At 41.4% G+C, this 25,025-nt stretch overlaps 1 protein-coding gene and 1 long non-coding RNA gene across 5 annotated transcripts in view; both read left to right on the top strand.

The window, feature by feature from the left end:
• Positions 1-25,025, top strand: part of rims2a (regulating synaptic membrane exocytosis 2a) — a 163,296-nt gene that overhangs the window by 49,725 nt on the left and 88,546 nt on the right. The window lies entirely within an intron of this gene.
• LOC146622366 (uncharacterized) lies at positions 21,972-22,743 on the top strand. Its single transcript, XR_014906581.1, has 3 exons — positions 21,972-22,029; positions 22,541-22,630; positions 22,719-22,743. It is a non-coding gene; the product is annotated as an uncharacterized LOC146622366 (long non-coding RNA).

Raw genomic sequence — 25,025 nt, 5'->3', positions numbered from 1 at the left:
CTGCCGCCTCTAATACACACGCTTTCCACTTATAACCTATCCAGTGTTGCATCTCTTTGTGCTTCTCTTCTCCAGAATACCTCAGACCAGATTGTGTCTGCTGGACTTTTGTTTGTAGCATTAGAAGGCATGTTACTGAGTTCTTTTTTTTTTTTTACAGTGCAGTTTTTGTAGTCTTTCCCCAGATTGTTTTTGTAGTCTTTCCCCTGTTGTGAAGTGTGTGATGCAGAATAAGTGGGATATGTATACAGGAGCGTTTGATTTTCGGCACAGATGCAATGTAATGAAATCATCTCCATGCATCAAATCCAGCATGTTAAATGAAATCGACGTGGCTGCTGCTCGATGATTCCGATTGTGCCGCACAATCTGGGGTGTGAGTTCAGTGAGTCATCCTCTTACTCACAGCTGTTTACATCATGCCACATTCACGTATATTGTCCTCCTGCAGTGACGGTGTATTTGCAGCTGTGGATTTTCTAGCCTATACGTGCAGCACGTTGCAAACCAGCTTATTACCAGCACCGTCAGCATCACACTAAAGGTTAGTCTGATGTGGAAACTCTCTGGATTTCTCCCACGCCCATCACGGTCTCTGCTCTCGTCCCCTCCAACAGTTGGGTTGCCATAACAATAAGGTGTAATTTTTCATCATTAGAAATGATGCTGTTTTGTCTCTGTCGATCAATATCAAAGTTATCGGGATGAGAATGACGATGTGTTTCTAGAGGTGGGACTAGACCCCCCTTGATACGATGTTTTGACACTTTTTTAACACATATTTTTACATTTTGCAATAAAATTAGAGTTGCAATAACATATTACACAAGTTATCACCTTTCCTTCAAACACAAATTATGTCCTCAAAGTTAAACTTTGTCAATATGTTTCACCCAATAAGACGAAGTTATCTCTCTTCAGTTATTTCTTATTGATGTAAAATGAGATTGTCAAGCATACAAACACTGTCACTAAAACCTGCCATAAATGTTGCCATGAAGATTGAATGAGGTCAAGTTGGGAATTACTAATACCATCTTGACCTTATTATTATATGTCGCATGGTTTTTCAGTTGGGACAGTTAATTGGATGCTTGCTCAGCTAACGTTATCTCAGGTTGTTTTGTGCAGGAGACGAGCCCTCTTGTTGACAGAGTATTTCCATTTATTTATTATTTATTTATTTTCATTTATTTAATAAAATATCAATATTTGATTTCCCTGTATCAACATATTATACATGATTTCTACATTGGCTAAAGGATGTCCACAATTTGTATCTTTATTGTCAAAAGACTCGTGGAAAAAGGATTAGTGAATTTGAAACCAAGAGCAGCAGTCTCAGCGATTTCGGTCCTGCTGATTTGGTGACACCAGTAGTGGTAACAGAGCACTGAATTCTGGCAGCAGCAAAACAAACTGAAGTCAGGTAATATTTAGACTTTCTTGTCTGTCACTGCAGATGGGTCGAGTCTGTAGGGCATGGTGAAAGTAGTCAGTTATGTCAGTGAGGAGGCTCATCTGACAGCTCACTGTTGCTGCTCCTTTTGTGGCCCTACTTGCAATATTTGAACTAATTTGCTGTCAAAAAAAAATGCTGAAAATAACCGCTGCCCACTTTTAACACATGCATTTTTTGACGAATAATAGTAGTATAGTTAAGCCTGTGAGCAAACACACTGCATTTCCTATAACTTCATACAAGTACCTGTTGTTTCACCAGATAAATGCTTTAAATGTACAGTTGCAGCTGTGGGAATTGTGTGGTTCGCTGCCACTGACACCCGGTCGGCAATATTTCCAACATGTAAATGTTCCATACTTGTTTTAGTGGGCAACTCATTTACCATTTTGTCACGTTATTTGGCAATAGATGGAGACTAACCAATATAATTTCCTTTGGGATTAATAAAGTATTCTGATTCGGATAAAATGAATATCATGGCAGTTTCCCATTGAAATACTTTTGCACAACTTTCCCGAATGGAACAAAAAAATATTACTAGAATCTTTACATTTAACTTATGTTTCATCCCAAATTATTTCACTGAGAAGGTGTGAACCCGCTCAGTTAAGAGCCAAATTTCATTTGCTTTTCAGCGGTGCATCTGCAGCAGCTAATTTTCCTGTAGTAGTCCTTGACTGAGCTAATTAGGAAGTGCAGGCATGTCAATAAGTACTGCACGTGCAGTCTTACTTTGTTATTTGATTGCAAAGCAGCGTTACATAACAGGTGCGCAGCTTATTGTGTCAGGATGATCAAACTAGCTGGATGTTTTATTTTGGAAAAATAAACCTACTAAGAACATAAAATACAGTCATCTCTAACATGATTAAGTAATGACGCACAATTTACACTTATTGTTGCCCTTGCATCTTGTCGGCCCATGTTGATAATAAGCACTGTGTTGTGTGGAGTTCAGTGGAGAAACAAAGCAGGGAGTGAAAAAAATGGCAAGGAGCAGACAGAACGTACCAGAGGAGGCAGAAACACCCAGGCATCAGTCACCATGGTGACAGAGCTGTAGACAAGGCAAGACATAGCAGACTGCAGCTTGTGGGACTGGAAGCTCTGGATCCCCAGATTCATGTTGATGTGACAGAACTAGAGAAAAGAAGGAGAGGGAAAGATCGCAGACCCATAAAAAACACGAAACAAGGCGTTGGATTCTAGGGGAGGGGCGGTCTTGAAAGCAAGACACCTGCAATATTGAACTGCAGTTCTGTCTTCCGGCATTGTTGTTAAAGCATGCTAGTCTGGTTAAAGCTAAAATTTAAAGGTCCTTCAGGTATTAAGTGAACTGAAAGTACATCTGAATGATGGAGTTCTTCGACCAAAACCACGCCCCAAAAATGGACCATAGTTTCTTAATACTTCCCCATTAGAGCCAAAGCATTCCTTGCATTAACTCTTCTCTGTTCTGGATGCCCGTGTACACATTTACACTCTCTCCGCTTACCCTTCTTCATTCAGAGCGAGTCAGCTGAGTGTGTGTTTTATCTTCTAGCCATACCCTGCCTTTTATTTCCACACTTTTAACATTAAAGCATTGTGGATGCAAAATCAGGCTGACTGAGGTGCTTCTCTGTAGCTGCTGGGAGTTAGATGACTGGCGGCTGAAGGAGCGCCTAATCAGTGGCAGTTTGGGCAGGAGAGAACATCGCGCTTTCTTTTTATTATTTTTCTCATCTGGCCTCAAGTCAATGGTCACCTCTTTCTTTGTCATCTTTGTGAGCACTAAAGAGTGTTCTCTTGATGTGAGGCAGACTAAGGCTACACGTTCAATACTTCTTATGCACCCTCCTCCTGCTCCCTAATATCCCGTCACAGCTCGCCCACGGTTCAGCCCACCCGCAGCCCCGTGGTGTCGTACCCGGGTGTCGGCGGCACTCAGCAGCTGTAATTAAGCTGGCCCTTTATTGGTTTTGTCCTCACCGTGGGAGATGTGCGGAGGAAGAAGGGAGGCCCTGGTTTATTGCCTGGGCGTCTAAGAGAGGGGTTATTATGATTGCATGCTAGAGAGAGAGAGAAAAGAAGCAGATAGAGGGGAGAGAAAGTGGAGAGAGTTGGAGTGATCGAGAGAGACAGCGGCAGAGGCTGAATCGATATGCTCGACTCCTCTCCTCTCACCAAATCATATCTCAGCATCAAACCGCGAGTGAGAGAGGAAGAAAGACAGAGAGAGAGAGAGAGAGAGAGAGAGAGAGAGAGAGAGAGAGGGAGGGAGGGAGAGAGGGGACTGGTGGCTAGCGGTGGGCTGTGTGGCCAGATAAACATCAGGCTAATGTCCCCAGCCCCCGGGCCTGCTGCCTCTGCTGCTATTGCCGCTGCCCAGAGAGGGAGGTGAAATTGCTTTTGCTGATGTTTGGTTACAGTTTGCCACAGCACAGTCCCGCAGGCAGGGGTACATGTGATCCCATCCACAGGGATGCACATTAGGTATAGGTTTGCCTGGCCAGGTCATTCTCAGCAGTGAAACAGGATGAGGAAGGAAAGTGCCACAGAGCAAGAAAGGAAAGACAGAGTACTTTTCAACAGAAACGCCAGCCTGTGCAGAGCACTGACATCTGGGCTCTTTTCATGCTCACAGAGCGAGACTGATTCCCTGAAAGGCTGAATGGCTGCACGTGCGCATGCATTTTGCGTGTGTATGTGTGTGTGTGTTTGACCCCCAACCTTAACCTGTCACAAATGGCTGGGATACAGTAGGCACAGTGTCCTCTCTCTTCACTTGGCTCATTATAAGCCACTTCCAGTGCCGCTCTAGGTCCTTAACTTCCTCTCTTTCTGCCAACCGACGGACCAAAGAGAAGGCTGCTGAGTGGCGCACATGGGAGATTCAGCTCTTCTCTGTGTATCTGTGTGTGTGTGTCCTTATGCGTCTTTGTGAGAGTCTGTGTGGCTGCACTTGTATGCTCATATGTTTGAAGCCCAGTCCCTAGAAGGTCTTTTTCTCTCTCTCTCTCAAAGCTTTTTTCTGTACTCTCAAACAGATGCCTGATGTCATCTCGTTTTTTAAATATCCAAGGGAGAGAAGAGAAACCGCGTACGACATATGCATGGTGCTTTGCTTTCAGCCATACGCCTTGACATGTGATACCGTTCGTCAGCATCGGCGACAGTTGAGTATCTAATAAAAGGGTTAAATCCGACCACCTTTGCTGTGACAGTTGACTGTTATTATGCGACATCAGTGCGCATGCGCATAGGTGTGTTACTCTGCAAATCCTCCCCCTGGCCTCAGTAGTCAGTAGAGTCATTAAGTGAAAGCTGTCTGCTCCAGCACAGCATTATCATTCTTGTTGTACATTTTGATTTATTGATTAAAGAGGCTTATAAAGTCAGACCTCTGGAAGGTCGGGAAGTAGGCTTTCTTAGCTAAATCCCTGTTATTTAGTGAAGGGGAGTGATAGGTTTGTCTAGCACAGACCTATTGCTGGAACGAGACAATTCTACTACAACAGCAAAAGCATGAGAGACCAGGCTGAACTCTTTGTGTAATCTCGTGCACGAGGGAGATGCCTGAGACTGTTCCTGCCGCTCGAACCCCAGTCACTCTCAGTTAGCTCCCCCGTAGCGCTGCTCTTTATTGTGGTTACATGAATATGCATAGTCTCATTAACATATGACGTCTTACACAGGCATACATGTGAAGAAAGAGTACCATGTGTGTGTGACCCTGTGAATGACTTTCCTAAATCTGCTGGCCTGGAAGTCCAGCAGTTCATCTAAGCAAAAGGCACTTATACCTAAACGGACATAGATGTGTTTACCATACCATAAGACAGTAAGAGAAGGTACGACCTCTCTCATGACCTTAGGATATGTGTGCATGCCAGAACACTCTGGAAGGCACACAGAGTATTTGCAGACTGCTAAGGATCAGAGCTCTATCATCATGCAATTGATTATATACCTCCAAGCATATATAAGTTTATATTTCTAAGCATAAATGACAATCCACCAATATAAACCTAACATTTCCACCCTGTTTGGCATTTATGCTAGAAATTTCCCAGTTATGAACCCCTTGTGTTTGACCGTTTCAGTGCAGGCATTTTTATACCCAACATCTGTCAATCACCCCAAATTACTGTAGCAGTACACAGTTGATAAATGTGTTAGCAGTTATCCTATTTCTCATTGATCTCATACAATGGTAAACTGCATCCTACAAGTAAGCAAATGAATGTTAATAGTCAAACACAGGAATTAACATTTTCAAAATCATTCCAGCTTTGCGGCGTATTCCCCAGGTGTGTAAATCACACATCTCTCTGCAGAGTGGTTTGAGTTCTACAGAGATTCATAAATGTCTCTTCCAGTTATTTCCATCATTGTCCATATGACCAGAGTCCAAATGTATGCCGACATGGGTATACAAACATACCAGTTGGTTTTGTTTTTCATCAATGTGGCTTTCAGCTATCTTCAAAGCTGCAGGCCTCGTCAGCACTTCTGTTTTATGGCCTCTATCAACCCCCATCACCTCACTTCAGGCATTCTTCCTGTGGGGGATAGAGCCAACTGGTGGATTATCTGCACTTATGACTCCTCTATTGTCCTTTCATCTCTGCAGAAAACCTTTTTGGAAAGGGTATTGCATCCAGTTGTTTTACTGCTGTTATGCTCCCACCTGTTGAATCACTTCAGCTGTCTAGTAGAAGTGGTCGTGATGCAAATCACAACAACAATGACACAAAGGAAGACCCTTTTCAGAGTGTCAAAGTATGCACAGCACAGTGACACAGCATTAGGTGGCGTTCATAAGAATTTGCAGTCAGTCATTTCCCAGTCACTTGGCATCTATGCTGTTCACAGATTCACAATTCCATTGCTGAACTTCCTCTCTGCGCCGTCAATTAGAGCTTGGCACGCTCCCTTCATCCTTCTGCTTCCCCAGTTCCAACCCTGCTGAAGATTTAGGGTATAGCAAGTCTTACACTGTAGTTGTCTTCCTCAATGTCAACGTTGAATCTCTTTCACTCCTTCTGGATTTCACTGTTCAAAGTCTCCTCATGACGATCTCTAGGAAGCCCAGTGGCACAGCCCTCTGTGGGATGTCTGCTGTGCTGGAGGTGATCTCTGCTCCTCACTGATCCTCCTGAAGCCTCTCTCCTGGCCTCAGCTTCCATCTTGTGGACGATCTCCTCAGGCACTCCTTCTCATGGTACTTGCAATTTAAAAATTGACACTCCTACTTTGCCACATGGCCCTTGCCATGTGGCAGCTCCACACAAGTAGACATGCACAAGAAAATTGCACATTCTCTCTGAAAAATTCCCCTTGGCTTTCCCCCTTGGAGTAGCTTTACTCCAAACCTGTAACTCTGTGTAAAAACATTAGTCAGTGGTTAAATGTTAAGGTTGTTCAACTCCCAGCTCTACCCGGAGCCTGTATCCACACTATCATCATCACTGCCTGTCAGACAAAACCTGTAAGTTAAAACAAACTTCACATTTGCAAACAACTGTATCATAAGAGTAATAAAGTATTCAGCACCACAGAGACACTAAATCATTAAACCCACTACTTTTTGCCATAATTTGCCTCAAATCAAATTCAAATTCAAATTTTATTTGTCACGTACACAGTCATACACAGTACGATATGTAGTGAAATGCTTGGACAACTGCTCGTGACTTAAAGAAAACAAAAAAAGGAAAAGGCTATGAATAAGATGGGAAATAAATATGAAAAATTAAAAAGGGTAAATTTAACTAGGAAGGAATAAAATATAAATTAAGGTTAAAAATGAAATAACTGTACAACACAAATTAGAATGAAGGGTAAATCATGGATCATCCCAATTAATTCCACTTTGTAATCAGTGACTTTCCATAAGTTTGTCACTCCACTTATTTCATCTCTAATGAGCTCAATAGTGGTCAGATAATGAGCCCAATATTAAAAAATGTCCTATAATCACTGCACTTCTGCTCTAACATCACTTGTCTGTCTGTGCTGAATCCTTCACAAGCATTCTTAGAGAAAGACAAGCATTAGAAAAACATATGAAGCATCCTGGAGGTCAGGTCTGGATCAGCAGATTCCAGAGGTGCTATAAAAAGGTAATAAGGTTAACCATCCGTAGCTGTGAAAAGGAGTGACACTGGTTTCAACACAGTATGTGTCTCACATTGTATACACATTCTCCCAGTAATGTTCACATTTTCCCAACAACACCATGGCATCAGCATGAGATTCAAAACACAGTTTATGGTCAAGTACCACACCTAGATATTTATAACTCAACGATCCCAATATCGGCAGTTTTAATGATAGTAGGTGATGAGCTATAAGAGGACTTCCTAAAATCAATAATCTTGTCTTTAGTTTTTGACACATTAAGTGACAGGAAGGACTCATCACAGCAATTCACAAAATCATCTACAACCTGTCCATGGCCTGACTCGTCCCCCACTAGAAGACTGACGATCACTGTGTCGTCAGCAAACTTCAGGATGTGTCTGTTCGTGAAATTGCTGCGACACTCATTTGTGTACAGAATGAACAGAAGGGGAGAGAGGCAGCAACCCTGGGGTGATCCAGTAGAGGAGGAGAGCACATCAGAAAATACATGATTCACTTTTTTTCTAGACCAGGACTCGCTTTCTAATTGTCCCAAATAAGTTGCTTTCCCCAGAACCCATTTTAATGTGGAAAAGCTCACTTGCAACGGTTTTCCCAACTTGTCGTATAGCGCTTTTGTTCTAATTGCGCAGATCTGCTCAACGACAGAGATTATCAAACAAAGCTTTCAGTGCACCGTGAAAGTATCAAAATAAAAAGGCCCAGGTAAGTCATGACACATGCTCCTCATCTCAGGAGGGTAAATCATACCAAACCTAATTGGCAGGTTCAACTTTGTAACAAAAGAAAAATCATCAGCTAAATTAATCCCAATACATTCATCCATCAGCCACACACCACACAACATTATTATTACTATTGTCTTATTAGATATGAGTTTCCTCCCAGGTCTGTGTTTATCACTCCTTTGGGTCACAGACCCATTTTATTTAGCTTTCCTTTTTTTCCCATCATAAATCATGTGACATGTTGTCATGTATTTCACAAAACAAGTTTGTTCTTATGTATTCAGAGGTGTGAATCTGGGTGGAGGATTCACCCATCAGAAACAAGAAACTCAGTCTTTTAGAGTCTCCACTCTGGCAGACTCTAACATATCCTATTCACTTCTGTTATAATTCAGTCACCTTTCCCTGATCTACTAATAATCAACTAATTTGCATAACAACTCATAACCCACTAAGTTGACAGGACAACAGAAATGCATGTTCAAAATAATATCACAAAAGAGCATTTCCTTCATACAGTAAATTACTTGTGCTGCACCAATTAAGCAGAAAGCGTCTCACAATTTACTATATTAACAACTACTGGGTTGGCTGTAGCTCAGGTGGCAGAGCAGGTCAGCCACTAACCAGAAGGTCGGTGGTTCGATCCCAGGCTGCCTCCTGGCTGCATGCCAAATATCCTTGGGCAAGATACTAACCCCATGTTTGCCTACTGGTGGTGGTCAGAGGGCCTGGTGGCGCCAGTGTCCAGCAGCCTCGCCTCTGTCAGTGCGCCCCAGGGCAGCTGTGGCTACAATGTAGCTTGCCGTCACCAGTGTGTGAATGACTGAATGTAGTGTAAAGCGCTTTGGGGTCCTTAGGGACTGAGTAAAGCGCTATACAAATGCAGGCCATTTACCATTTAAATTTGTTGTCTGATCACTGGTTGGTTGTACCAGAATCTTCTTTTCTTCCTTAAACTGTTGTCCTGCAACCTGGAAGGTTAGTTATCAGCAGCATTTGATAACAAAACTTGTCTGTTACGTTTTCCCCCGCTATGATTGAATCATTTTTCCTAAGATACTATTAGTCCTCTGGTCTATGTATTACTTTTCATCTCACTAAGTGACTTGGACAAGATGATAAACAGAAGCACATGCTCAAGATGCCGTCTAATCTTCTTGAGCTCTATTGTATTTGTAAATGTTAGTATGGTTAATGCATTTTCTGTTTGTATGTGTGATTTTGTATACGTTTCTCTTTGCAGTGTTTCAGACTCCTTCTCAATTTTCCCACTCAAAGCAGTCCGTTTTCTTTTTCCCAGGTTTGCTAACCCAAATTTGATTTTCCACATTAAATTTCGAAACCCAGTTTCGGGACACAAACCCAGTCACGCGGTTATAGAGTCGCTCTCTTTCAACTTACTTGGTGTTGCTTTTGTGTGCAGTATCAGTCTCGGATTCCGTCAATCTTCATCCATCGAGGGAAAAATGGACGCTCTCCCACCGGCCTGGTGATGAATTTTATGTCACAGGTCCTTTAACAGCCGCTTCTATGAGTCCCGACTGGCGTAAGACTCCGGCTTGGCACTTTTCCCCTCGGTGAATGTTTGATTGCAGAATCCGGCTTCGAAGGACCAACTAAAGATAGGTTTGTCTAGCACAGACCTATTGGCCTGGAAGTCCAGCGGTTCATCTAAACAAAAGGCACTTATACCTAAACGGACATAGATGTGTTTACCATACCATAACACAGTAAGAGAAGGTACGACCTCTCTCATGACCTTAGGATATGTGTGCATGCCAGAACACTCTGGAAGGCACACAGAGTCTTTGCAGACTGCTAAGGATCAGACCTCTATCATCATGCAATCGATTACAGTATATATCTCTAAGCATAAATGACAATCCACCAATATAAACCTAACAGGGAGTGAATCAAAAACATTTCAAACTCTACTGTTACTGAGAAGCTAAAACGCTTAGGTGCATGATTGAACAGTTGGCATTAGGGATGGGTATCGTTTAGGTTTTATCCGATACCGGTGCCAAATCGGTACTTTTGAAACGGTGCCGGTGCTCAAACGGTGCTCAAACCGGTGCTTAAAGAATGGAGAACACAAAATTGGTCCAAAAACCTCTCATGTTCAGCTGTTTTTTGTAAAAAGATAACAATGTTAGCCTTTTCTGCAGCTATGGGGCATATATGGTATCACTCTTGGCTGGAAGCAGTGCTTAAACAATGGAAAAAACACCAATTTTGTATAAAAACCTCTCGTGTTTAACTGTTTTCCACTTTTTCTTTGGTCATTTTAGCCTTTTTGGCCAGGGTGAAGGGAGTATCTGCCATCAAACAAGAAGACAGCCGCATGTAGCTATGATGATGTTTGCTAGTTCACCTTACATGCATTAATGTAATAACATGGTTAGCCTACTCAACGTAAATTACACACGAACAACATTAAGCTACTCACGCAGAGAAGAACGGCTGCTGCTGCCATAATCATCCTCATCATTTCTGCTACACTGGCAGGGCTAGGGGCCAGGACTCTCCTCTTCGTGTTTTTGGGGGATGTTGCATAACAGGCAACCCACCCGCAGTTGATGTGCTCGGTGTGAGGTCTCGCAGCAAGCTATCATACGGCGCATTTCTGGGCTTTTAAAAAAAACGCTATGCGTCGCCAGGTGTTTCATCGGATTTGAGGTGTTACCTCCTTTGACAGTATCACAGTATCAGCTTAAAGCACTTGTTGCAGGCTGCTGAGTTTGCATATTTTGCTGTGAAGTACAGCCAGACTTTTGACCGCTTCGCCTTGGACATTGGCCCGCCTACTATCCTCGGAAACGTAAAATGATTGGCTAGAAGTGTATCACGGCTCAGGGAAAAAAAAGCACCGAAATAAAGCACCGAAATGTGCGCTGCTTTTCGGTCTGGTTACTACCGTTTATGTCAGAACCGGTGCCATCATGGCACCGGACACCGGTACCCATCCCTAGTTAGCATAGCCACATGCTTCGTTTCATGAACAGGAAACCGACTGCTTTACATGTAATCCTGTTACCGTGCTTCAATTCCGATTCTTTTTCCATGCTCCCATTTATTCAATTACCCCCCCAAAATCCCCCCCCCCCCAAAAAAAACCACACACACACACACTTGAAGAAACCGTGTGATAAAGCAATAATGAAATGGCTTAATCTAAACATCTGCGTCTCTCCAGTCCATTGCTATCATCATCCGTCTCATCCCCGGCCCCATACTCAAATCCTCTTTTGCAACACTGATGGTATTTCACAAGCTCAAAGAGATTAATTATTTCCATATTTTGCAAACACTGCACCGTGTGCGCTGCTCCCCACGTCTCCCTGCACGTGTACAATTAGCTCAGTTCATTTGTGTTGCAAATGAGCCGGCCCTGACGGTGCTCAGTGGCCTCCCCTGGTTTCTCCTGCCACGCGGCACAGAGGAGAACCCAGCCGAGGAGTGATCAAAAGCCTCCTTCTCTGGCAGGCAGATGCTGAGTAAACACCGAGAGAAGAAGGAGCTCTGATAACCGTCTCTTCCCGCTTGCGCTTCTCGCCTTCATTATTTTTTGGAGTCTGCTGGCTGGCATTAATGAAACCCCATGTAATATTCATTTAATTCCCAATGTTTACTAGTTCATTAGGTTTAGGATAGTAGTTGATCTGATCTCCAGGGGTGGCTGGGATGAGGAAAGAAGCTGACTTTGAAGATTTTTCTTTGCACCAGCCGGGCTTCCTTACATTTATTCAAGGAGCCATTCACAGTCCTCCCCGTGCTTTACCAAATTGTATAGCATTTCTCTTCACCACACTTATGCTCTTATGTTTTTTTAGAAGTAAAGGTGAGACTTAAAGGCTGGATTTTTGTGTCAATAGATGAACACAGATCTGCTCCTTTGAATGCCAGTAAATCTAGAAACCTAATGGATAAAACGGTGGCTAAATGTAATTTGGCTCATTAAAGACACTTAGAAAATAAGTTAAAGTTGAGGATCTCATCACAGATTAGACGTTTTCTCAGAACGGATACCCTCTGGCCAGTTTAGCTCTCCGGCTAACGGCATGTGTTACAGACGCTGTCCTGTGCAATTACAATTAACCCACGCAACTCTTTGGTCTGGGTGCTCGCTCTGCAAAGGTCTGGCTGTGGGTTCATCGATTGAGACGTCTTGTCAATGCCATTGAGTGCAGGCGAAAAGGTCTTTCTGCTGAGCTCACAGCAAGCTTTTTGATCAGACCAATGGGAGAGGCAGAACTTCTTCACAAAGCTTTTTTTCCCTTTTCTTTTTTTAATGGTGAAAACTCCGGAACTCCAGCTGTGTTGGAAAAAGTCAGCTTTATTTTTGTATCCGAGTGGGCATTTAGTCGGTTTTCAATTCCGTCTCCTGTGGCAATGGTTGTTAAAAAAGTTGTTACTTAGCTTACCTGGCTGTCACTAATCTCCTGGTATCTGCATGTGTCTCGTGTTATGAGAACAATTACATTCATTCCGGGAAATGAAGCAGCAGTGTACCACTAATGAACGCATGTGAACGTTTAATTAAATAGTGAAAAATTTTCCTATCTGAAATTACGTAATGTATTAAAACTAATTAAAATCTGTTTTTTTTATAGAAAAATATCTTCCTCGTCTGTTTTCCTTGTTTGCTTTCGCAGCATTTCCACCTTTGAATGGGTTTTTGTGATCGTGTGTGTGTGACAGCTGTCAGACAAGAAAAAAAATATTTTAGGGAGGAGGTCGGGAAGCAACTTCACCACATTATGCACAACTTACAGACAGCCTCCAGGCAAGCCTTCCAGCAGCCGGCGTGTTTGAGCCTGGAAATGGAAGAGATGGGTGGGAACAGCAATTTTTTTTTTTCATTTTAAAACTATGTTGAAATGGAGCATTTTCACTGAGGAGAAGTGTTTCAAAATGCTTTGCAAACTGATCCACGATCAGCATTGAGAATAAGGTTGTGTAATGTGGTAGCTCAAGGCAAGGCAAGGCAAGGCAAGTTTATTTGTATAGCACAATTCAACAACAAGGTGATTCAAAGTGCTTTACAGAGACATTAGAAACAAGAACAAATAAAAAGCATGATTTAAAATTGATTAAAACAAGCAAATAAACTAACTAACTAATTAACAAACAAACAAACAAACAAACAAACAAACAAACAACAGTATATAAAATCAAAACAGATAAAATCAGAACAGTAGATAAAATCAGTAGTTAATGTAAGTTTTGAAATTTAAGCTTAAAGTGTGGATTTGGTGCTTTATTCAAATGCAGCTGAGAACAGGTGAGTCTTCAACCTGGATTTAAATAAACTGAGTGTTTCAGCTGATCTGAGGCTTTCTGGGAGTTTGTTCCAGATATAAGGAGCATAAAAGCTGAATGCAGCTTCTCCGTGTCTGGTTCTGACTCTGGGAACTGATAAAAGACCGGATCCAGATGACCTGAGGGATCTGGATGTTTCATACTGGGTCAGGAGGTCATTGATGTATTTTGGTCCTAAACCATTCAGAGCTTTATAGGCCAGCATCAGAACTTTAAAGTCTATCCTCTGACGGACAGGCAGCCAGTGTAAGGACCTCAGAGCTGGACTGATGTGGTCCACTTTTTTGGTCTTAGTGAGGACTCGAGCAGCAGAGTTCTGAATGAGCTGTAGTTGTCTGACTGATTTTTTAGGTAGACCTGTAAAGATGCTGTTACAGTAATCAAGCCTACTAAAGATGAATGCATGGACTAGTTTTTCCAGGTCCTGTTGAGACATCAGATCTTTTATCCTTGATATATTCTTGAGGTGATAGTAAGCTGACTTTGTTATTGTCTTAATGTGTTTTTCTAAGTTTAGGTCTGCATCCATCACTACACCCAAATTTCTCGCCTGGTTTGTGGTTTTTAGATGTATAGATTGAAGTTCTCTGGTGACCTGTAATCGTTTTTCTTTGGCGCCAAAGACTATTACCTCAGTTTTGTTTTTGTTTAGCTGGAGAAAATTGTGGCACAACCAGTCATTGATTTCCTCAATGCATTTACCAAGAGCCTGTACAGGGCCTCGGTCTCCTGGTGACATTGTGATATATATTTGTGTGTCATCTGCATAGCTGTGATAGTTTATTTTGTTGTTGTTTATAATCTGTGCCAGTGGGAGCATGTAGATGTTAAACAGAAGGGGTCCCAAGATGGAACCTTGGGGAACTCCACATGTGATACTTGTCTGCTCAGATGTGAAGTTACCTATTGATACAAAGTATTTCCTGTTTTCTACGTATGTTTTGAACCAGTTTAGTACAGTTCCTGAAAGACCTGTCCAGTTCTCCAGTCGTTTGAGTAATATGTTGTGGTCAACTGTATCAAATGCTGCACTGAGATCCAGTAAAACTAAGACTGACATTTTTCCACTGTCTGTATTCAGACATATGTCATTGAACACTTTGTCATTGAACACTTTGGTCAGAGCGGTTTCAGTGCTGTGGTTCTGTCTAAAACCTGACTGGCAATTATTCTGTTTTAAATGGTAAATGGCCTGTATTTATATAGCGCTTTTACTAGTCCCTAAGGACCCCAAAGCGCTTTACATATCCAGTCATCCACCCATTCACACACACATTCACACACTGGTGATGGCAAGCTACATTGTAGCCACAGCCACCCTGGGGCGCACTGACAGAGGCGAGGCTGCCGGACACTGGCGCCACCGGGCCCTCTGACCACCACCAGTAGGCAACGGGTGAAGTGTCTTGCCCAAGGACACAACGACCGAGACTGTCCGAGCCGGGGATCGAACCGGCAACCTTCCGATTACAAGGCGAACTCCTAACTCTTGAGCCACGATCGCCCCACAGTAACTGGGGCGATCGTGGAGAAACTGCTTTTTCAATGATCTTACTTAAAAACGGGAGATTTGAGATCGGCCTGTAGTTGTTCATTTGTGTCTTGTCAAGATTGTCCTCAAGTAAAAACTTTGGTACACGTCTCCCATTATTTTGGCCGTCTGCACTCCTGTAGCTCTGTATGCCTCGCCCTTGGCACATAGTAGCCCAAACCCTGAGGTGCAGCATGTCTAAGCATGCTGTCTCAAATAAAAGTCTTTTACTCTCTGCTGCTGTGTTTAGTTTAATTTTATTACAACAAAATCCTTTTTTTGAAATGAAACCAATTACAGATGGACCGTTTAAAACGTATTCACTTTGCGTATGCAGGGTCTCACTCTAGATAGGCTCTTGGATGCAAAGTCTTTGTGTGTCGATCTCAGTCAGCTTGCAGTCAGTTTCATTTTCTAAGCTGGACAACCAGTGAACAACACTGCCAGTAGCACACAGGTTGATTTGATTATGCCCGAGGCCCTGCCACAGAGATGCATCGGGGTAACTCAGTTGCAGTGGCTTCCCTTCCCTGTGGATGTAATTGGAGAGCACTTATGCCGCCTTTCCATGGCAGTCTGTTCCCATTCAGGCCTCAGTTTGTGATAAACCACCTCCAAGCTGCAAGTGTGTAGGAGGTAAAAGAGAATTAAGAAAGAAATACAGTGAGTGCTCTCATATATTATAAGATTTAAACTTCAACGTGTCCTCATTTCTTGTTAGAAAAAAGTTGTCTTCCTGTTACTCAAACATACACAGACACACACACAGTTTTCTAGTAATAGTCTAAACATTACAGTGCAGGTAGCTTTTGTTGTTGCTATTTGAAAAACTCCAGCTAAGGTCAGGCAGTGTGGAGGTTTAGCTTCAGTGGTGTGTAGGACGTTTGCCCACAGCGCTCTAAAATCAACTTTCTTTTGTCTCAGCCAAACTAGTTATGTAGAGTCACCTGCAGTTTCAGCATTCAGTATTACGGTCAGCAATGGCTGGTTAATATTAGGGGGCTTGGAGTGCCCCCACCTTTCAGTTATCCAGAAAAAAAGTCTACTTAAAGGAAACCTGTAATGCTCATCCTTAATTTCTGTCATATACTGTATATAATAGTACATTGTTGGGTGCTCAAATTAAACCTGGCCAGTATTTGAAGTAATAAGGTGCCTGTATGAAATCAGTGATAGTGGATATCACTTATGTGGTCATCTCATAGCTCCGTCCCCACCCACCAGCCAATCAAATAGTTTGTTTGCTAGGGATAGCCAGTCAGAATAGAGCTGGTTTAAAGGAATGGAGAAGGGATTAAACAGCTTGTTTTACATAGTGGATAAAGGCTGAACTGAACTGCTAGAAATGAGCTCAGTGAGTACCATTAAACATGAAATAGGTATATATTACCAAAAAAAGTGTTTAGTCGTGCATTCCTTACAAAGACTATTCGCATTTACTTGGTTCATTTCTCTGTAAATATAGTTCCTGTATTATAAAACGGCCTCCAGCCAAACATGTGTATGGAGTTCTTTGCCAAGCAGGTGACCTGAAGCTACTCTCTGACTGGTTGCTTCAGATTTTCCACTGAGTAAAGCTTTTACTACCTCCCACCTTTTTGCTATTATTTAAACAAACACATTAATAAATGATTAATTGAATAAATAAATGATACTTTGTGTGATAGGCAATGCTGTCTCTCACGGCAGAAGAGGCCAGTTCAAGTGGAACTGCTGAGTATCACAGCGGAGCCACTATCACCATGAAAGAACATTTGTTTTAAGTGCACCAAATAAATATTGCTTTTCATACATATACAGTGACTCACACGAGCGATTGAGCCTAATGCTTTTAACACACTAATGAGAGAAGCGAAGCAGCGGTGCTTTAGAAGACGATGCTGGTGTTGCTGCAGCATTGCTGATGCAGTTGCCATTGTGTGCTTGTTTGTTAAATATGAAGTGTATGAATGAGTAATGGACGGGCTCACCGTGTTAATTATTATCAAAATGTTATGTTGTTGGGAGACGTGAGCTAAGGTTACAAAAAAACAACCTGATGATGACCTCAGCAGCTAGCTTGTGCGTTTATAGTTAGCGGCACTATGATTTTTAAGGGCTGTAACCTGTCAAAAAAGATAAGTAGAGCAAGCATGACTCTGATTAGATGGAATTTAAGAATGTCAAATGACTCCACAGGCTTCCTGTTGAAATATCAGAGTGGTGCCTGTAATACAAGATGATGGACTCATTTTCTGCCTACATTTGTTACATGAGGCAGAGTGTAATGTTGAACAATGGAGACACAACCTTGAACCTAACATAAAGAGCTATTTAGCTTTGGACTCATCACCATTTATCATCAGTAATCAAAGAAATGCCTGCTCACCTGTGAACAGAGTTAATGCCCCTTCCTGACTTGACCACACTTTGTACAAATCCAGTGCACACACCCCCTCCACACTGCTTAGTCTTGCTCTGTATTTGTTACAGGGATGGCTTGGCTGTCTGCTGCGTCGTGCTGTGCTGCTGCAGTCTTATCTGGTGACTATAATAGACTGAGAAGCATTGGTAGAAAAAAAGAGAGATGAGTGTGGGTGGGGGCGTATACGTGTGTGTGTAGGTTGGGGGTAATGGAAGGAAAGACGTGAGGAGTCCAGACCAGCCTGGACTGCTGCCGGTTTCCCAAGAGGGTCATTGGTCCGTCCAGCCCCAGAGATGTTATTTTGGGTTACAAGGATTATTAAAGCATCCTCTGACTCACCCCTTAGCTTTTTTCATTACCTCCTCACTTTCTGTGCAGCCAGACAGCCGTGCAGCGTCACTGCCTTTGATTTCGAATGCAGCCCGCTCACTGGAATGAAAAATGCATACTTAGCAGAACTGAGAAGAAATGTGTGCGTGTGTGCGTGTGTGTGTGTGTGCAATAGTTGGGTTGCGGTCACGTGGTTCTGATGACGTGCGGAGGCAGCGCGATTTTTGAGTGGAGGGCGGAAGTAAACATGGAGGACACTGTGGAGAGTCAGGAGAGCAGCTATTGTGCAACTTTAGACCCCGTTTCTCGGGAGAGATATAAACAGATAGTTAAAAAATATATCGGACGTGATCCGTATTCTTTGAAAATGTCCGAATACACCACAGAAGTAAAGGATTTGCCTACTATCGAGGCTGTGGATATCACCAACTACTTGGTCCTCCAGACTTCTTACTACACTAGGCAGCAAATGAAAGCTTTCAAGAGTCTGGAGGCGTACAATTTTTTTGTCAGCGGGTGGGTCCACAACCTTGGAACAAAACGTCTCCGTGATGGATACAGTTTGGTGTTTGCAAGGGTGAGTGTTTGTTCTTATATTGCTTTATCTTAAACACGCTAACAGTTAGCGGTAGCGGCTTTAACGTCAACAAACATGCCACATCCTTAGGACTTCGTTAGAGTGACAGTTGTTTGTTTCAAGGTAAACCATTCTCAGCGGTCTAACGAGACACCTCTGAAGACTTGGGTAATTGCAAAGGAGGATGGAGAAGTGATTGCAGCTCATTGCAATTGTATGGCAGGGTTAGTAGCCTAATTAAGTACGATGTTATTGCAATGAGAACACACACATACACACACACACACACACACACACACACACACACATATACGCATAGGGCACTGCTAGCATTTTGCAGGTGTACTTCAGTAGTAGTGGGGAGAGAGTGTTTTCTTTTAGCTAAGAATTCATCAGCTAAGAATTTGTGTGATTGCCTTAGATCCCTCATGACACTCAGATGCATTTTTCAGATAGAGGGTATATACAAAAAATATATTTATATGTTTCTCACCACAGAAACCTTACATTACGGATATCTTTACTTATCTGTGAAAGGAGACTGTCTGGAATCTGGCAATATAAGAACCATAGCAGTGTACAAAAACCTGTGGTGTGTGCCTGACGGTAATAAGTGCCACTTTTTCTTTTTTTCTGAATAAAATGGTATGGATTTACTCTGTGATTAAAAAATCACAAACATGTAATATGTAACTTGGACCATAATCATTACAGATAATGGCATCTTTTTCTCTTTGACATGATTCTTGTTTGTTTTACATCTCAGCACAATATCTTACCTGGATAAGTGAATGTCTCATTCACACTGAAGTCTTCTGGTTGTGGATTCTCAGCTGGAAGCTGCATTTCGGGGTTCTCCACTGTCACTAGGCTCAAATCCGGGCTCTCAGCCGTCTGTTGCATATCCAAAATCGCCTCTGCACATCGATGCTGTTCTGCCTTAAGCTTCATTCTTTTCTCTCGTTTGAGAACTGATTCCGATCTGGGTTTTCGTTCGTAGCCGAGATTGACCGTCGGAGCCCAGTCCTCCGACTCTTCGTCATCCAAAGCACTTGGGCAGCCTATAGTCCCAATCAAGTCAATATTAGACTACTAACTTAAAAGCACTAAGTAAACGAGAATTTAACGACAACCTAATGCTAATAAGTTCGTTTGCGAACATAACATTACCTCTGACGAAGTGGTCGCTGCAGACACGGGCATTGGCAGACTCTGCTCCTCCCGACTGTAAACGTAAATTTAAAATCCATTTTTTCCTACGTTTTTCGGTTAGAATTTTCCATTTTTCTCCTCTTCGTTGGGCTATTTTTGGTACCCTAAAATACCGTTTATCAGTTTCTCTGGTCGACCTACTGGAGCATCCGTAAACACAACAGGACATAGGCATTTTGCGTACTGTCTGTCTGTGATTTTGCGCTTATCTTTTTCACTTCCGACCGCCAGTCAAATTTCGCGCTTTACGTCGACGTCACGTCTACGTCAAATGAAACCTAGCTATTACGAGTGTGTCAAAGAGAACGAGATGGGGGAGAAAGTGGCTCTTAAAATGTTTTTTTTCCCCATTGCAGAAATACAACCCAGCGTTTTGTTACAGTATAAATTGCTGGGTTACGATATACAAAGACAAATCTCGATACGTCCCCTACACAGAGCACTTTGTGAAAATGCCTAAGCCCTGGCCATACACTGTTTGTAAAAGATAGATGTAGACATTGTTAGGTACTGTAACTGGTTTGAAAAATCAAGTTTTGCATTTTAAATATGTGAAGAATAGACTTGGGACACTGCAGGTTTGTATGATGGTCACTAAACCCTCTTGATGTTGTGTTCAGTAGGACTTCAGGCTAGGGACTGATGCTGTAAACCTGTTAGGACAGTGTTTGTCACTCGAGTCATATCTCGAGTGACAAGTAGGATCATGTTACCAGAGGAGTTGCCCCCTGTTGACTATTAGAAAGAATGCAGGTTGAAAGCAGTTAGCTTCAGATGTCAGACCATGTGGGTATGTCCATCATTTTTATACAGTCTGTTTCAGCAAACAGTACAGTGATGTAACAACATACGCAGGCTACACTCTAAAAAATATTCGTTGTGTTTGTCGGTAGAACTTAACAAAAAAGCATTTTTCTGCTAAAAAAAGTAAGTTGCCTACATGTACACGTTTCAGTGAGTTGAATAATCAATGTTAGAAGTCAGTGCAACACAAAAATTAAAAAACAGCTCCTTAACTTAAATGTTTGAGTATATTGAATAAAATACTTTTGTCATCAATCAACAACAGAAAATATTAAGTTTGTGTAACATGTAAAAATGAGTTTCAACATCCTTCCTGTTTGAATTGAGACCATTCAGACAGACGAGGGCAACCCCGTAGCATATGTTCGTATCGTGCGCAACAGTTTCTGGATTCTTGTGGCTTCGTGGGAGAAGAGGTGTGTTTGCCCTCGACTGTGTTCGGTGAGTTAAGTAAGTACTGAATTCTAAATAGATGAATTACAAGTTATATTTGTACACTCTAAAATGTCATATTAAAAAAAACTGAAATTTGATGGTTTTAATCGTAATTTAGCAAAGTAGAGTTGTTGTTTTTTTTTTAAGTTTAGCTAGCCGTTTCTTTTAGCTAGCAAACGTTCCTCACAAATAAAAGAGTACAGATACAATTAAAACATGTCACTTGTCAGGGTACATTTGGTTAGCTGATAGACTATGCCGACAGCAGAGCATGTTCAATTTGAACCCGTATATGTTCAAATTAACCGGTCAGTAGCTGCCTGCATTTTTATCATGGTGTCAGAGTAAATTCGTGTTTCCACAAGATGGTCTCGGGTGAGGTAATTAATTACTGACAGAGTCAAATGTGGTGAATTTATCCCTGACTAAAAGTATTTCTATCAATTGTGTTGATGTTCTAAGCTCGACTGGGAATTCTGCCTGAGATTAAAGTTGGTTGACCTAGCAAAAAAAAAAAACAAAAAACAATATTGTGTGTGTGTGTGTGTGTGTGTGTGTGTGTGCGCGCGTGCATACGACTTGCATTTGCTTTCTGTAATTGTAAGCATAATGTAAAGTGTGGGATTGTGGCATGTCCACAGTGGTATTTAAATAGTTTAAAAGAAATTTCTCTTGCACATTTGGATTTGACACCTTATTACAAGTTTAAACTGCAGTCTGTAGATGTCAATTTTAAAATTCAATTTTGTTCAGTCTTTATGATTAATCTTTTTCAGTGTTGCATTGTAGTGTTTTAGAGAAGGTTTTATACTTAAAATAGCTTGTTAACTCAAAAGCTTCAATAATTCTTTGCATTACAAAAGGTTGCAGTAAATTTCAAAATGCATTGGACTTGCAAAATTTGCAAGTTTGAAACATCAAGAAGGAATGAGCTCTTAAAGCATTACAGGCTTAAACATAGCCATGGTGGACTGTTTATACCTTGCCTGTACTGGGATTGTTACTGCTCATTTGAACATGTGCTTCTCATAGGAACCGAAAACACACTCCTCACTCATTGGATGACTTCAAGCCTGAGCTGATACAGAGGTGTGTCAGTCGTTTGAATGCAGGAGATGATCCTCTTGAGGAACATAATGAAAATCCATTGTGTGAAGATGTAGCAAATGAAGAGGATGAAGAAATTGGGGAATTGCCTAATTTAATTGAGAAACATTTAGCCCACCTACTACTAAAACTGGAAAGTATATATAATGTACCTCGCAGGTGTATTGATGAATTAGTTGTTACAGTTACAGTTATAGTTCATGTCATTCTCTGATTCAGGTCCTATTCATCAAAAGCACAATTGTGCTGTTGATGAAATTTAGGTTACATTTACTTTTAGTCACTTTATCCTATTGCTAGCAAAGTGGGCATTTAAAGCAGGCCAGTGTGTAACAGTTTAAATTGAAGTTACAAAGATTAAATCTTTATTTCTTTTAAAAACATATTTAAAATCAATATTTGGCACAATGCAAGTCACATAAATGTAATAGTTTTGACTTTTCACCTAATAAACTGTAAGTTTAAGTTTTGTTTTGCTTTTTTTATTCTCCAGAGTTCGGTGGAAATGAAGAGAGAGGTCGCAATCCGTTGCCTGAAGGTGTATCTGAAAGAGAAGGAAGAGGATCTCTTCAGAGAACAGCTGGTAGGTGAATCTCGCATTCTTTTGTGTTTTATTTTTAAATGGCACATAAAATGCTGACATGTTTCCATTTAAACTACCTACTTGCCAGGATGGTGAACAACAGTTCCCAGAAGAAGTGGTAAAGATTGTAGACACCAGACGAGCAGCAGTGTCTCTCCCAGCTGTCGCTAAAATTGTGATTGAAGGAACAGCAGTCCTGGAAGACCTTGATGTGCCCAGAGTGTGTGCCTTAATGATGGGGCTTATATACACTCTCAATCTGAGCTACCCAAAACAAGTAAAGAACACTCTAGAGGTATTTCTGGCACTTGATGGGCTTAAACCAGTCCACGGGTAATGTCTGTTAAGTGCAAACTTCTGTCATGAAACGAATGTGAATTGGACTGTAGTATTCCGATGTGCCTGTTACGTTTTTGTATGCAGTCCTAGATGAGTGTAGTTTTGAGAAAAGTTTGTAATACATATAATCTTAGCTTTGGATTGTTCTGTTGTTGAACATTAAAATCTTTTGTCATTTCCTTGATTCTGCGACAAGTTGAACAAGTTGATACCAATTTAAGTTAATGTTAATGTACATGAAGTACTTTTTTTTTTTTTAGTCATTTATAATTAAAGGGCTGCTGTAATGTCTCATTTATGTTGTATTGACACAGAAGTGTATTACTTTGAAAATGTTTTGTAATAAAATAATCAATTGGAATAAGTGAAATGGCTTTGTGTGATTTTTAGAAAAGCTACTATAGAAACCTAAACTAATTGGCATGGATAATTGTGAGTAGGATACATGTAAAAAAGTTCGTTGGTGTAACTCAACTAATGTAATTTCTCAACTTAATTTTACCAGAAATTTTAAATTAATATTAGGTTGCATAAACTTAATTATGCTTGTGGAGGTCAAGGTAAATCATGTTGGTTTGTTAAACAAGTTGAGTTAGCCAAACCTAAAAATTACTTGCTGAATTTACTTAATAATATGCAAAATTTGTAACTTAAAAAGCTGAGTGGAAATTGTTACCTTACTTTTTTAAGTTGAGGCAACAAAATATTTTTTAGAGTGTATGTCAGTACGCTGTGACATTAGTAATGGATACAGTCAGTTGTGCAACAGACTTGAAACTTTCAACCAGACAGAGTGTGAAATACTATTTTTTTCAGGTACATGACTCTACTGAGTCCTAAAAGAAAAGAGTTTTTTTCTAACTTTGAAGATTTTGATGTTGAATTTTAAGGACTTGCTGTGTCATGCTAAACAATGCAGAATATGGTGAGAAAAACACAAAAACAAGAAAGCCATTGAGGAACAGAAATTCACCTTTTGAGTTCTGATGCAATTCCCCTAATGATTTTAAAGTGCTATCTAAAAAAGCTTTTGGTGGGAAGCAAACTTTAGTGGCTATTATATACATATATACCCACAAACAACATGGATAGGTGTGTTTTTCTCAACTATCCCAGTAAGTCATGATAGGCCAGACATTATTTGCGTGTTTTCAAATGCACTGACAGCTCTGAAGATCCCAGCTTAAATGGGCCCACAAACAAGTAAAGTACCATTTTTTTCTTCAAACCAAAAAGCCACTTTTTATTTCCCAGATGGTGTCAAACAGGCAGTTATGTGTTTCCTTTAGAGGGGGTGGATAGGATTATGATGCCCTTCATGTGGTGACGTAGCAGTATGGCATGGTCACAGATCAACACCAATCACATGCATTTTTTTGTAGGTTCAAGCACTTGGCAGAAATAAAGCATAATTACCGACTGGTGTTGCGGTGTTGATTGCCTCCAGGCTCTCCAGAGCCCCCCCCCCCCCCCCTTCCACACACACACACACACACACACACACACACACACACACACACACTTTGGCCGTGAACAGTTTTCTGTGTTAAACAGCTTTGGTTTAGTCAAGCTGAAATCAGTAAGGATAATTGAAGACAGTGCTCATATACTGCTCCAAGTTTGACCCCACATACTGTCAGGCTGTTTCACTGCTCCACATGGGTCATTAAAAAAGAAAAAAGAAAATCAGCTGTGATGTACGTTTTATGGTTGCTAGTCTTGGCAGTATAGGAAAAAAAAAACATGCACATGTTCTGCTCCTCTAACCTCTCTCTATAGGGTGAGGAGAAATATGCAGCAGCGTAGCAGTCCTGACTTGTAGCTAATCTTAATGGCATATTCTGCTGGGACTTGGCCTACATAGAGCACTAGCAGTGCCTCTTCTTAAAAAGGAGATCTAACGGGCTGTGCAGTGCAGAAGATATATCAGCCATGCTCTGTATAAACATAGCATGAACACACAAGGCACCGCTTGGTCTATGTGCTGACAGGAGGATGGAGTCTATGTTGTTGGAGCCAATTAGTGAAAACATTCACCGATGTACAGACACTGTCA

This window comes from Diplotaxodon limnothrissa, linkage group LG11, assembly GCF_057381915.1.
Source record: "Diplotaxodon limnothrissa isolate DT_005_m linkage group LG11, D_limnothrissa_male_GT1.1, whole genome shotgun sequence".
Classification (NCBI taxonomy): Eukaryota; Metazoa; Chordata; class Actinopteri; order Cichliformes; family Cichlidae; genus Diplotaxodon; species Diplotaxodon limnothrissa.
The sequence above is the reverse complement of the archived record's forward strand: the minus strand, read 5'-3'. Positions and strand labels throughout refer to the sequence as shown.